This window comes from Squalius cephalus (assembly GCF_949319135.1).
Source record: "Squalius cephalus genome assembly, chromosome: 5".
NCBI lineage: Eukaryota > Metazoa > Chordata > Actinopteri > Cypriniformes > Leuciscidae > Squalius > Squalius cephalus.
The window spans coordinates 21,665,907-21,681,772 of NC_137126.1; the positions used below are offsets into that span (position 1 = coordinate 21,665,907).

At 35.8% G+C, this 15,866-nt stretch overlaps 1 long non-coding RNA gene across 1 annotated transcript; it reads right to left on the bottom strand.

Moving 5' to 3' along the window:
• Positions 1–12,400: 12,400 nt before the first annotated feature.
• On the bottom strand, positions 12,401–14,822 carry LOC307159504. The gene is made up of 3 exons (XR_013821388.1): positions 14,729–14,822; positions 14,388–14,511; positions 12,401–12,782 (listed from the first exon to the last, which is right to left on the bottom strand). It is a non-coding gene; the product is annotated as an uncharacterized lncRNA (long non-coding RNA).
• Positions 14,823–15,866: the final 1,044 nt, after the last annotated feature.

The following is a 15,866-nucleotide window of genomic DNA, read 5'->3' on the forward strand; positions in this document are numbered from 1 at the left end:
CAAAAAAATTCATCCAGTCCTTTCTTTTGGATAGTTCGCCTATGCTAGGCTAGCGCGAGTCAACGGTGCACGTTAGCCTGCCATTAAAAACAGTTTTACCCACTCCACAGTACACCAAAAGCAAATAAATTATAACGCCAGACTATCAATGTAAATGTCTGTTGAGAGAATAATGTTAGAAATCAAACTACCCTTTCATCACATTGCATTAGTTATAATTTGTTCCCTGTATTTATAAGCAGTCTACAGCAGCTGCGGAGTTATATTTGGTTACCTAGGAAACCGAGAGAGCCGGTCCACATAACAATCACGCAAGTGTATTTACCTGCCGCAGATAATTGAGATACAAGAGTACTTTGATTTCTAACATTATTCTCTCAATAGACATTTACATCGATAGTCTGGCGTTATAATTTATTTGCTTTTGGTGTACTGTGGAGTGGGTAAAACTGTTTTTAATGGCAGGCTAACGTGCACCGTTGACTTGCGCTAGCCTAGCATAGGCGAACTATCCAAAAGTAAGAACTGGATAATTTTTTTTGAAAACTGTCTCCACTGATGAATAACAACCAGGTTCACTTGAAAATGAGGTCCGATGTCGAAAATCCTGAACCACCCCTTTAACCTACCCACACCACCAAACCTGTCCCTAATCTTACCCGTATCCCACCTCAGTAGCAGCAAAAGTGTTTTTTCCTCTCCTCTCAACACAGTACATTGAACTTATTGTTTGATGTAAGTTCATAGTAGTTAAAGACACCTACTATAAAGTGTGACCGAATTATTGGGTTACATAAAGTATGTGTACATGTAAATGTTACTTATGAATGCTAATCAGATCAGGCTGGCTTGAGATAATATTGCAGCCACTGATTCAAGTGTACAGTATATTTAAGGACATTGAAGGTGGTATGGCAAGGGTTCATTCAATTCATGTCAAAACAGCACATTATATGTGAGGGTTGGACCCCCAAATGGTGCATATCAAATGACCTCAATTACTCCAGACTGCCGTCCACAGCACACAACATGCTGCACTTTGCACGAAAGCATCTCATTTGAAGTACACGCTTGCAAATTATTCCGGAGCCAAAACCAAAATTATATGAACTGCAACAAATCTACGGGTTTTGTGTGGATGGTAAATTCCTTCAATTCTTGTGGCCACTTCTGAAGGTTTAGTTTTTATAAAAAGCACTTGTGGCAGCTGAGCAGGACTGGTGCATTGTAATTGGCTGCATATAAAGAGAATGAAGTGATCTTCATCTTGTTGGTCACAAGAAATGTCTTGCAGGCATCGAAGAGACTTTTTGTCATTGTTGGAATACTAAAGCAAATAATTTCTTCCTTTGAACTGCTGAAACTTGTGGCCCACTTTACTGATGCATTGCAAAGAGCAGCCGTTCAGTTCCTCGTGTTCCTTTTAAAAAACAATAGGCATAAATCAAATACGCATGGCAGCTCCTGTACCAATGGATAGATATATTACAGCTGTCTCTGTTGTCACTCACTTAGATGGACAGCAGGAGCTCATTAGACTTTAGCCGGGCTAATATTATTATGGATAAATAAAGAGGTCTACCTATACCTGTTATTATCCCATTATGCAACCTAACCCTGGCCTACAGTCTTCAGAAACATTTAGACCTCAACTGTTTGTTCTGGGACGTATTTATAACTTCCCCCCTTGTGACTAATAGTATGTCCTATAAGCAGACAGAATATGTCAGTGAGAAGCTGAGAGATGCCAGGCCAAAAATGGCCGCTAGCCTCCCCTTTCACTTTAACACTATTTACAGAGGCAGTACACACGAGCCCTGAGCTTTAGCTGCAATATGGAAAGTGTTCCCAGAAGCCGGCTGCAATTTGCTCTGTTGCTGCCCAGTGGATCCGGCTCAGACTGCTCTCGCCCAAATCTGCCACACACACACACCTCTCACCCATCTCACACAAATGCTCATCTTTTAGGCTCAGTTCAAGACCTCCACTAAAACCGAGTGACATTCTGTCCAATAGCAGCCACATTCAGCCTTCTTTAAACACAACATTGTATTTTGTTTCTTTTTCTCTGGTTTGCTAGGAAGCAAGAAACTTACTTTATTTATTTATTTTACTACTACTACTATTGTAGTTTTTAATTATTTTTTTATTTTATGTTTAGTTTTTACTTATTTCCAGTTAGTCATTTCTGCACTTCAACTTCAACTTATTTCAGTTAGTTTTCAAGGCAGCATTTCTAATTTTCGTTTAGATTGTTTTTCCATCAAACATTTTATTTCATGTCAGCTTAATTTCAATTAACAAAAAAATAGTAATAATCCTGTCTGGTTGTTGTTACAGTGTAGCACCCTCTACAGTAGGGAAATACTGGACGCTTGACTGATGAATGATGAAGAATGTGTTGGAAAAGTGCATTTGTGCTGAAGCCACAGGCTTGGTAACCTTGGTTTCACATGCTACTCATTGAAAATATTGTGCTATTTGGATCATTGCAGAGCATTACAGAGTGCTTAGGGTGTAATAACTTTAAATGACCAAAAATGGGATTTTATCTACATAACAAAGGAAACTGGCTACCACATTTCCTTCCATAGAAACGAGTGGATAAACACACGTTTAAAGGATGAATTAACGCAGGTATATAGATCAGAATATCAGTTCTATATAGATAAGTATATATTTTCAGACCAAGTGTAAAGTAATACTGCCAGTTAAGTCTAATCAGTCTGCCTTGCGGCCGACAGCAGCCTTGTTCTCATCCTGCATGTCAGCCTAACATACAGAATAGTCGTTGACTCCGAGATACCGTCTCGGACCACCAACGCAGGGCTTTCCCTGCAAGCTTTGCTCTGTTTCACAGCCAGCAGAAGAATTCAGAGACCTTCTTTCAACCCTAGGGAACCGGACATTGAACAAAAACCAGCACTCTAGACCCAGACGGCAACATAAAACTGAAAAGTCAATTTTCAGACCTATTTTTTTTTTTGTTCATACAAACGATCTTAGTCCCTGTCCAACTTTCAAGAGACAAAGAAAAATACAATTAGAGCTGTCGTTGTGTCTTATGCTAAGCTTTCCTGGAATTGTAAATTGTACAGTAAATGTCCTATTCCATTAGCTGTACTTATAGCCACGAATGTTCATTTTAGAGGATATTTAAGTGTGTTGATTTTTCATTTGCGAGCTCCTTGCACAAAATGAAATTGGTAATTTATAAGAAAGCGAGGGGAAATGAGAATGGCTTTGTGTACACATCCCTCTGGCAAAGCATTCCATAAACTGAGGGGTAATCACAATAATTGTCTGGTGACAGAATATGCTGATTATATGATTATTTATGCATGTAATTGGCATTATTGTTATTTTTAGCTGGAAGTTAATTGCTAATGTAGATCCTGTAATTGGATCAGCATATTGCAACATTGCAATTCTATTAGCTCCTAATAACTGCCACAAAGTGGGAACACTTGGAGTGGGTGGAAGGTGTTTTTTTTTTTTTCTTCGGAGGCTAAGTATCTGCCTCTGTGGAACAGGAGAAAAATGATAATACTTAAAAGAGTTTAATTAGAAAATATTACAAAATGTTTTGCCAATGGAACCAGGGACTTTTTTTTTTTTTTTACGATATTCAAGAAACTATGTTTATTTCTTACGGACAAATATCCACATATTGTGTTGGAATGTTTTTGACATAAAGTATTACACAGAATTAAATATAAGATGTATTTGAAAGAAGCACTTAATGAGGCATTTAACTGTGCTTTCAATGTCAAGAAAGGCAGCCTGCCATAATTTCACCTAGAGAGCTGGTTACATAAGTTTCTCAATGGTCAACACTTTATCTCAAATGTGACAGCCCTATTGTCTTGTTAACAGGGGAAGAGACTGAAAAAGCTGGTTGTATTACCTCAATCTTTCACAATCAGATCAGAGCGAGTAAAAGGACGATGGCGTCTTGGTGAACTATGTCAAAAGATAAGAGCATATAGACTGAGCTCTGTAATGTATCATTTGACAGAGGGAACCTTTGTTATCAAATGGAGGCATTGGAGCGTAAGTCTCTCTGTCACGTAGGGGACGGGTCCAGTCTCACCGCTGATATGAAAGGCTCATTACGGGGCTCTTATCGCGCTGGCATGAGGCTAATTGACAAGGTCTGCTAGTCGGCAGTGATGGTCTCCATCTTCTGCTGTGGGATATTTGTCTTTATCAGTCATCTGATCCTTGACTAGCAGACTGCAAGGAGAAAGGGACAGTCAAGAGCGTGTGGTATTTCCTCAACTTGTATCTGTCTCTCACTATCCATCTCTCTCTCTCACTATATTACTTCTGACAAGAGCTCTCCTGGGATACTGCCTGTCCTAAAGGCTTCAGAAAATACAAAAGAAGACATGTGGACAAGAGTCTGTGGCAGATCTGCAAACTGCTTCTGAGGTGTTATATCATGTCTAAAGTCTAAACTGACTACATTCCAAACAGGACCTAAAATCAGGAATACATATTTAACATTAGTTAAGATAATCGCATTATAAAATGTCACTTATGCGCACCTAGGCTGCATTAATTTGCATTTATTTATTATAAATTATACAGTACAGCATATTATTGTTATTGTTATTATTATTATTACAAAAAATAGAAAGAAATATATTGCAACTTAAAATAAAGCTAAATTTTCAGCAACCATTACTCCAGTATTTAGTGTCACATGATGCTTCAGAAATCAGTTTTGTTATATATATATTTAAAAAATATATATATTTCATTTATTATTTCATATTTCATATTACTTTAGCATTTTTTTTTTAATATAAATATTTTGTAAGATTATAAATGTCTTCAATGAAATATACATTTCTTACATTTTACACACACAAAAAAAAACGACTTATGGCCACAAACTTTTGAACAGTAGTCTACATATTTCTATATTTTTTAAGATAGAAAGAGGAATACCAAATTAAATATAATTAAATTAATGTTTTATTTTTATTGTTATGGATATGTTTTGTTGTTATTCAGATATTACAAATTGTAAATATATTAAAACTGTATGAAAAGTATTCAATTAGAAACATCTTTAAAAGTTTATTGAATTATCCAAAACAGAAGCTGTTTCTTTTTTTAAGAATTGTTGGGTTTTTTGCCTTCATCTATAGAGGACAGTATGGAGAGCAGACAGGAAGCAGAGTGGGGGTGGGGGGTGGACTGGTGGTGACGAGATGGGAAAGTACCACAAGCCAGGACCTCGCTATACTGTATGTCAAAGCGCTGCCCACGAGGCTATCAGCTCCGACAAAATAGAAGCATTTTCACTAGTGGTCTTAGAGTTTCAGACCCAACTGTACATAAAGAATAGAATGATACTTGTTAAAACGTTTTAATACAAATAATGCATACTAGTTATAGCACAGGTTCAGTCTAAAATGTTAAAAGTAGGGACAGTTGTGTGGTTGGTTTGGTGTTTGTTTTCTTTCAAGTGTGATTTTTATTTTTATTTTTTTTCTTATGACAGACATGGTATTGTTTCACTCTAAGTCAGAATCAGGGCGTAAGTCTAAGTAGATTTGTTTGAAAGTAATGCTGAGTGAGTTGGGTTTGAGTCTTCTTGTGTGTAGGTTTCCACTGACAGTGTGAGGACATGAAAAATACTGTAATAACACCTTGTCATTGTGAACCTAATGATGCATGTCTGTCCCCAGTCTCCAGACTGGCAGGGTGACAGCCTCTCTCTCTCTCTCTCTCTATCTATCTCGCTGTCTTACTTCCCCCACCCACCACCATGTTTGCGCACACACATACACAATCAGTCTCCATTTTGTGACCAAGAGAAATGACACAGCCATGACACGTTCTCTCATGATGAGAAGTACCCCATTACAACACAGACACACATACATTTTCAAAACCTATGCTGCCTCTGTAGACAGCATTTAAAAACATCAAGGGTGCTTCCGACATGAGGGTTGTTCCAACAGGTTGTCACTTAAATTATTTTGCCTTCTAATGCTACCTTTTCACTATCTTCACCAAACGACAGACCGGAAGTCATTCATTTCCAATGTATTGGAGTTTGGTCCGATCGTTTGCATATTTGGAATTTTCAGATCCGATTTGAGTTTTTATTTGAAGATTGAGTTTAGTGAAAAAATATTTGTGACCTGTGCTGGCAAAATGAGTCGGAATGTCAACGTCGTGGTTACGAGCTACAGGCAAAACAAGTGAAATATGTCAATTTTGGTCGAATTTGAGGTTTTCACAAAAAGTTGTTAATTAAGAGATTATATTGCTCCAAATAGCAATTAAACATCTAATATTATCTTTATTTGTATGTTTTCTGAGAGGAGTACCTTCCTAAATCATGAAAAATTGCCGTTTTTCTCTGCTCGCTTCTCAACGACTGGTGCTTCCCCTCAGCACAAGTTTGGTATCGTTGTAAAGTGCAGCATTCCAACTTCGCGAATATTCATAGCAAATTCTCAAAGGCATGAGTCTGAATCAAGGAAATGTGATTTTCAAATCAATGATGTAAACAAAACCATATTGTTGCTAATCAGTCGCAAAAATGCCTTCGGTATCAAACACCACGCGCGGTGGTGTATTGTGGTATCATGAAAGCGTCCAAACCAATTTTCAAGCTTTTAATAAAAAAAATTGTCGATATATAATGCGATTTTGTAATGTATATGAATGATAGTGAGCGTGCTCATTCGGTGGCTAATGCTTTATGCACTGCGATCTCCAATTATTGTCGGAGCAATTGACGTTTTGCTCAAGTTATTAATGACTACTTCAGTGATAATAAGTGAAAATAAGATAATTGTGGACAAATCTTAACAATGTAGCAAATCTTGAACAATGGTTGGCACAATATGAAACTGTCATGGCTGTGTTGATTACTATTAATCTGGCCACACATCCATGCAGGGAAAATCATAAAAATTCTTTCACAGAATGTAGTCTTTTTTATAAACTTGTTATAATGAGATGGACAATTTGTTATTTATTGTTCTTATTGATATTCTGTTGCATTTTTGCTACATGGATTGCTACATGGGTAGCCCTAAACCAGTGACACACTTCTCAAACTGACTGCTGAGCAGAAATATCAGTTAGGTAACAATGATAAATAGTCTTTATATAAATATTTTCAATAAAGTTGAACATTATTTTCCCTATGGGTTATGGGTTTTCATGTGTGTGCCAAATTTGGTGTTATTACCAGGGATTTTAAGGTGGTTTCTCTGTGATTTTGTTTTGGAACCTTCAGAAAAATTTTACTTGACTTTTCTCAAATTTGACTATCGACTTTAAACAGGTGTAGCTCATACATTTTTTTGACCAATTCCAACATATCAAACATGATTTTTTTATTTTTCTCTTAATTGAGAATGTGAAAATAACAAGAACAAATTTTTGACAATTTGCTCATTTTAATTTTGAGTTTCTAAATTTACCAGCACGGCTCACTTTTAAACAATTATGTAAAGTTATAATAATGAAAATGTTTGTTTATATATAATATACTGTATATATAATGTCTTATGTGTTTGCATGTTGCAGTCTATTGGTGCGCTCAGGTCCTGCTGGGAAGTCTGTATTTATGATTTGGGAAATCGTAATGTTGTCGTCTGGTGCATTAAATCATTTTGGTCTGAGCAAGATGTACCTTTTCTGCAAAAAATTACAGCAAGGCATTTTTAAAACTCTTCTTCTACAAAGTCTTTATAAATGAAGAATGCCCATCAAGTGGACATAACATTACTGGAGTCTGAGCATGCGTATACAACAAAAGCATGTGACAAATGACGTCACACTCAAAGCACCAAGAATATAAAAGGGCGCCTGAGTTACTTATCATCAGCTTTTTTTAAATTATTATTCAACCCCTTCATGGAAAGCATCTGTACTTAGTAAAACACCCTGTTGCTGTTATGACCTGCTGAAAACGATATGTATAACCAGACACCAGCTTCTGGCAGCGTTTCTGAGGAATCTTAGCACATTCCTCATGAGCAATGGCCTCCAGTTAAGTATTATTGGGTTTGCGTGGGAGAAGAATAGAGTAAACGTTACAGTTACTTGCACAATGTGTATCTGATATGAATAAAACACCTTGTCAATTTATAATTGAAAGGATTGTTAATGCCGCTTCCATAGACATCAGTGTGTATTTTAAAAAATATAAATGTATTGTTTTGCTAGTACTTATGTATATTTAAATGTCTGATAACTAAAATAAACATGCTGATAGCGTCAGTCTCTGGCTCAGCGCCAGCCAACGTGCGAAAGAACATTTGAATTTAGAAGTTGATCATGTGATGCACTGAACGTTCTATTCACATCGGTGATTAAAATTTGTATTAATTTTATGAAGGTGCTGTAAACTGAATCATTATACATTAGAATTGTACAATACTATCATATTTTTTGTACATGCAACTTAGCTAGTTTCCTTTCTGAGACGTTTTATTGTGAATGAAAAAATAAATAAATCAACAAATAATCCAAAAAAAATTCCCATCAACCACAGATGCTGCATTCGTTGTGTCCGCTATGTTTTCTCTCTGACACGCCAGAAACTGAATGAGTTTCTGAATCTCATAAAAGAAAAATCTTGACTTAAATTGAACGTACTGTAAGTAGAAATTTCCAAAACTGTCTTAGAAGGCAGCTGCTTAAACAGTGGGCAGCGAGGTAGCTCAATAGGTTTTGGGGGAAAAAAAGCTACTGTAAGGATTGAGGTTGGTGAATCTCCACTCAGACCCTGAGGGCTTGTTTAAACAGCAGGGCCTGATAAAGCTCAGATGCGAGTCGGCATCCGAGCTTAGAGTTGCCCAGCCAAGGTACAAATTCCACAGAACATGAGATTTCTATTAATTAAATCATAATTGGGTTTTATATATTTATTTGCTTCAGACGTTTGGCAGAAGCGAGGAGCGAGATTAGACAGAGATTTACATGTAAAATGTAGGAGATTCATTAGGGTACCTTGGCAAAGATGAAATAATTTGACTGCCTGCAGGGCACACAGATGGCTCTGAATGTTTGCTAATTTGCTCCTCTTTCAAGGTCATTAGTTCTATTTGGTGAACTATCAAAAAGTTTATTTGAGGATGGTAAGATTTAAGTACGGCGTAAACAAGAACAGTGCCCTCGTTGTGACCGCAGTTCTGAATTATATTGTTATATTCCTGGAACATGCAAAACGGCAGTGATGCGTTCTCATTGTGTTAGGGATAAATTAAGAGCCAGAGATTTCGATTTATCTTGCCATATGAATATATGCTGGTATTTGCATAAAGTAAGTACCTTTCTTTCATACTGTAAGTGGATAATAACCTCTAAGAGGTAATAAGAATACATTAAGAGATGTGTACCTGCTGAGGATAATACCAACATTTCATATAATCAATAATATAATCAACTTCCCCTTCCAAACCACCCTCTCACCCAATATTACACTTCTCCCAGGTGGTCTTGCTAGGAAGTCTGAGTCTTTTTTTTTTTTTTTTTGCTAAGACAAGGAAAGAAAGAAATTTGCCATTTTCTCCTCCCTCTTTAGAAAAGGGCTGTTTGTTTTGCTAGGCAGGAAATGAGTTTTGACATAATGGATTTTCGCCATGCATTACATATACTAGGAATGTGCCACTCTAAAATAAGGGATCTGCACTCGTTGTTTGCTCCTATGGTTGTTGGCTTAATGAAAATTTTGAATGGTGTTACATATGAAATCATTCTTAATTATGTTGTAAAAACCTATAAATAATCTCATCGCCTTGGCACAATGCATTATACTTTGTTGTGCAGCGTGCTAGAAATATTAAATAATATAATTTTGGTTAGCTAATTTGTTCTTTAACCAGATTTTGGGATTGTAAGGCTATATTTTGTCTATTCTTTTCTTCTTCTTTTTATAAGTGAAATGTTACGGGTTTTTTGTGCTCTTTGAAGTTGAAAAGAGGCCATACAATTAATCAATTTCTCTGCCTCAAATCTGTTCTCTTAAAATAATGAGGAAAAAGGTTTTATCAATTTAAGTTGATTTTTACTTTGGCCAGTGTTCTCAGTGGAGGACAGGGTGTGAAGCAGTTTCCCCTTTAGAGTAATTTATTCTCAATTTTTCCAACCCTTTATCTTCCTTCATTTGTTATGCTTTTGGAGTCATTTCATAGTGCCTGAATATGAGTTTCCTTTGGGAGAGATGATATGGTCAGGGAGATACCATCTGCCCATGGGGGAGGGGTGGACTAGTCATTTTACATTCTGTCTTCATGGTTTAGCTTTAATGACAGATTAAAATGATGGGCTGTGCAGAATGTGAAACAAAGCAGGGTGGTGAAGAAAAGATGGCTTGTGCTAGTAAAGCACATTTTGAGTAACACTTCCTTCTCTTCTTTTAAAAGGTTCATAGTCTAAAATATTATCCTCAAATAGTGTCAGAAAAAAAAACGAAATCTAGGAAAAAATGCTCTTTTATCAAGAACTGATTCATCATTCCAAAGATAAAGGATGGACTTAATTTAATCAACGTTATGTCCATGACATAGTTAAAGTTTTTTAAATCAGGGCATGATCAGAGTTCAATTGCTACCGAGGCACATAAACAGTCTAGGACAATGCGTTATCCTTCAAATATACTCAGCAATTGATTTTAAGAAGCTTTATATAAAGGATGAAAAAGCTTGGGGTTGAGAAACCTTGCATTTTCTTTTACTGACATCTAAATATGCTAATATCTTTTATTCTTTTATTTAATTTAATTTAATTTAATTTATTTTTTTATTTTTCTTTGTTTTATTCTTTAAATGCCAGTTAACTGGCAATGACCTTCCACTTCAAGTGGGGATATATTATATTTTTAGTTTATTTTTTATATGTATTTTTGTTATTTATTTATTTTTTATAATGCTAAGACTAAGGCATCTTATTAGCATATGCCAAAACAATCTTTAATGAAGGAATCTAAAGGTTTGTATTGTCCAGGGATTAGATTTTCTTTTCCTTAAGAGCAATTTTTCAGCATTATTTAATAATTATATTAGATTTTAGCTTTATTCAGTTTTTTCCTCATGCATGTTAATTGGACATACTCTAAAATAGGTCAGTCTTATGTTTCACGGAAGGACTTTTTCTATGAATTTCCCGAGCCACATTCCATAGGTACAGTTACGTGACAGAGCGCCTCATTCCTCCCTCATTCGCTCAGTGTTCATTCCAGAATGCTTTCTCTGCATTTCTTCATGATGTCCTCATTCGATCTTACCAGCATATAATAACTCTGCCAACGCTGAGGAAAGAAACATAATGCCATTCTTACAGTCATATTAAATCTGCCAAAGTACAGTAAGAAGGAAAAAAAACTGAATAAAATGTCAGGGTTTATACACTGATTGAGGATGTCATACATGCAGCGCCTTGCACACAATTAAAAGACGCAAGACAAAAGTAAAGCCAATAAAGACTTAAATACTCATCTTTTTTGTCACAGTTCTTGTCACACTTGCATTTTTAGCTGAAAGAATGGTATACGACTGATTTTCGTCATAGACCACCCCAGCGCGATCACATCTTTGACAGCTGGCTCTATTAGAGGATTATGAACACGGCTGTGGGCGGCAGAAGACCATGCTGACAGACCTGTTAGTAACAAATGACTCCACAGACTATGAAAACACTTAAACAAGCCATGTGAATTCATATGGGACCCCGGATCACAAAACCAGTCACATGTTTCACGGGTATATTTGTGGCAATAGCCAACAATACATTGTATGGGTCAAAATGATCGATTTTTCTTTTATGCCAAAAATCATTAGGATATTAAGTAAAGATCATGTTCCATCAAGATATTTTGTAAATTTCCTACCGTAAATATATAAAACATTTATTTTTGTGAGTGAATGGCATGCAGCACAATCGCGTACATAAATGGATGCGATTTTCTCAATGTTTCGATTTTTTGGCACCCTCAGATTCCAGATTTTCAAATAGTTGTATCTCGGCCAAATATTGTCCTAACTATGGAAAGCTTATTTATTCAGCTTTCATATGATGCATAAATCTCAATTTAAAACAGTTGAACCATGTGACTGGTTTTGTGGTCCAGGGTCACATATACACTGTAAAGAGGTTGCTGTAAATTTTACAGTAACTTACTGGCAGCTGGATGCCAGTAAGTTACTGTAAAATGTTTTACAGTAATATTACTGTATTTTCACTTACAGTATACTGTACCATTTACTGTAATTGCATTTACAGTATTATTACCGTATTTTCATTTACAGTATTAGTATTGAGTTTTTTTTTTTTTTTTTTTTCATCATTTAAATTTTCTTTTTTTAATTTATGTTTACCCCACCCCCCAAAAAATCACAATAACTCACAAACATTTGTCCTTATAATATTCTTTTTAATCGTTGAACATTTTGTTTTAGAAGTACAAATTACAAATCTTGACCTTTAGGAGCCACTAGCTGAAGAAAAAAAAAGGCAACATCTCCAAAGTCCATAGAATTAATCTCCTGGTGACCATTTGTATCTGTAGCATGGCAAAAACGTACACACACTGAAAAGCAAAACAGGCCTTAAAACAATAAAATACAGTCAAAGTCAGTGTTGTGTTGTTACATTTCAGTAATTTTGCCAGTCAAAGTTGACAAGCTCTCTGATGAGAAACACTGAGGGTTTCAGGCTGATGCTTTTCTTTGGACCTTTCCAGATTTCCATCTGATCTGTGCCTTTGGTGTTTGGTGCCATCAGGGTTGACTCTCAGAATGAACCTGCAAACACAAGCAGGGAAAAATATATAATTTTTTCAGACCGGTGTTGGCAGAATTTTCCCTAACCCTCAAACTTGATGCTGCATGTACTTTGGCGTTAATAAAAGCACTATATCTGATTCTGAATCCACTTACAGTAGTGGTGGGGGAAAAATCGATTCTGTTCAGTGTCGCGATATTTTGCGCACGCAATTATATTGATACAGTAGCGCAAAGTATTCCAATATAGGTTATAAGGCTGTGACGGTGGCAGTTTTTTTACCACTGCGGTGGTAATGGACCAACTACCTGCAGTGGTAGGGGGGTTATTATGAAAATTGAAATAAAAAAATGTAGTTTATTCGAGCAAAAAAGTCTTTATTTGAGCAATTCCGTCAAAGAAGCAACACAAAGCCTGTAAAGCATTCAAATACATATCAGTAAATATTAGAAACTTACATAATAGAAAAGTTAAATCTATATAAAAAAAAACAAAAACTTTCGTTTAATACTTCCACACAAAGACACGTGATTCCACATGAAGCCATACCGCTCTGTGCTTTGAGAGGGATGACACGAGGAGGAAAGAGACCATCGATCTATTTTCTGATATCTTCATGTTTTCTACTTGTTGTAAAAGGTATGAAAAGTGAATTTAATTTTCCACAAGGGCAAGACATTTAAGCTATGTTTGAAATTGCGCTGCCAAAGAGAGCGAAACTAAAAATCAAATAAACTTGACGCGCCGTACATGTCTAATAACAAGCAAAAACTGTGTTGAAATGAATCTGACGTGCAAGTAAAAATGTAGGCTATCTGTCCTACAACGTTTTTCTACTTTACCACAGTAAAGAATGTGAATGTAATAGGCCTAAATAAAAGCGAACCAAGGAAGAAACGTTTATAATCCCCTTCGAAAATCGAGATGTAAGTGAAGATTTTGGGAAAAAAACAAGGTATTACATGCAGGGATGAGTCACAATTTTTGGATATTCGATTAGTTTATTTAATTATAGAATTATAGTATATCGAATAGGTTGTGTAATTATTCTCTAAAATAAAATCTCCATGTTTTTGGTGCTAATGCGGTGGTGACGCGTTCATATAATTACGTTCTGTAATAAGGTCCTGTGTCCTGAATGTTCAAGGACAAAGTTTTTGCACTACCCTCCAGTAAATGTGTAGAAGATGTTCACAGATTTAATGTGACATTTGAAGTGAGTTGAGCAGTCTTATTTTTTGTAATGTCTTTGAATAATATGGGGGACATGAATCGCAATTTATCGCAGAATCGAATCGCAATACTTGCTGTATCGCAATGTTAGGAAGCGCAATAATATTGAATTGTGGCCCAAATATCGCAATACTATCGAATCATCAAATTTTTGCCACTTTCCACCCCTAACCTACAGGGATGGTATTACCCCATAATAAATTACATTTAAATCATTAAATCTTCATTCTTTTTCAATACATTCACAGGAATGCTTAGATTTCCAGGGAATGGATAATTTAAATTAAACTTAATACAATGTAAGTTGCTTTGGATAAAAGTGACTTCCAAATGCATGCATGTAAATGTAATGTAATGTAAAAAAATATATATATATATATATTTTGGTTTACCTGATTCTGCATTCGACAAAATAGACAGCTAATGCTGAAGAGTCGTCTGTTAGCAGTTGTAACTGGATGATGATTCTGCCCTTCATTGTCAGCATCCATGTTTTTGCTTTGAGAACAGACTCTCCTGAAACAGACAAAGTCAGAGCAGCCTTTTAGTGTTATAGTTTACAGAAAAAAACTAAAATACAATAACAGAACTTATTACTAACAACAATAACATGTGGGGTGAAGATGAGGTAAGATATAATGTTGTATGGTGTTTATAGTTTTTAATCAATTAAACAACATTAAAAATATTAGTTAGCAAAACTTTGCTATATTGATAATGGTATATTGCTAACCCTTTCCTCCTCCTTCTCCTCTTCCTCCTCCAACGTCAACCCGTTCTGTGTATTAGTGGAGAGCGTCAGCAGTGATGTACAGTCCGGAGGGAATGGCCGCTGCAAATTCAAAATAAAGAACAGAAAATAACATGTTTGCCTGCTTAACTAATGCATACTTCAGCTAATTTAGTTGATGTCATCTTACTCACCTGTAGATGTTATCACCATTACGAAGGCAATCACAAAAAAGACTCCAAAATACACCTCCGACATTTCAGACGACATAATTCAGACCACAAACTTGAAAATAAAACAAAAGATGAAATTAACAACGGTGTTGGATAAAGGGTTAGTTTACTCAAAATTGTAAATTGTCACCATTTACTCACCCTCAACTTGTTCATAACTTCCATTAAATTATTTAATGTGCTGTATACAAAAGAAGATATTTTAAAGAACATGAGCCACCAAACAGTTACTGGTCCCCATTGACATCCAAAGTATTTTTTTCAATTATAGAAGTCCATGCGGACCAGCCACTATTTAACAACATTATTCAAAATATCTTATTTTATGTTCAGACGAAAGAACTTCATGCAGGTTTAGAACACGTTGTGGGCGAGTAAATGATGACATACATAATTTTCTGTTTAAGGTGTACTACGTTATCCCTTTAACTTAGTTTTACTCAGTATTTACGTTGTACATCTGCCAAAAAGTTGTGAAAGAGGAGACAGAACATACCAAAGTTATTATGCTTCTCTGTTTAATAAGTTTACTTCGGCTAATTTAGGTGAAGTTGACCATAACGTTACATACCAGTTGATGTTATCACAATGAAAAGGCTCCAACACACTCCATCGTTGCAGATGGCATTATCCAGATCAAAAACCTGAAAATAAATCATATAGGCCTACGTGAAAATATTGTTTAAAACCCGCACTTTAACAAGGGTTTCGTCTATCTCACTTTACCTCAGTATTTCACGTTGAGTTCGCTGTTAGCTCGGTTAACGTTACCGATGACTCCGCCCGCCTGATGAGCTAACTTGCGTTAAAGAGGCAGAGGAACACACAACCATTATTTTTTATAGTTTTAACTAAAGAATATTTCGGCTAATATAGGTGAACTTAACTTACTCACCAGTTAATATTAT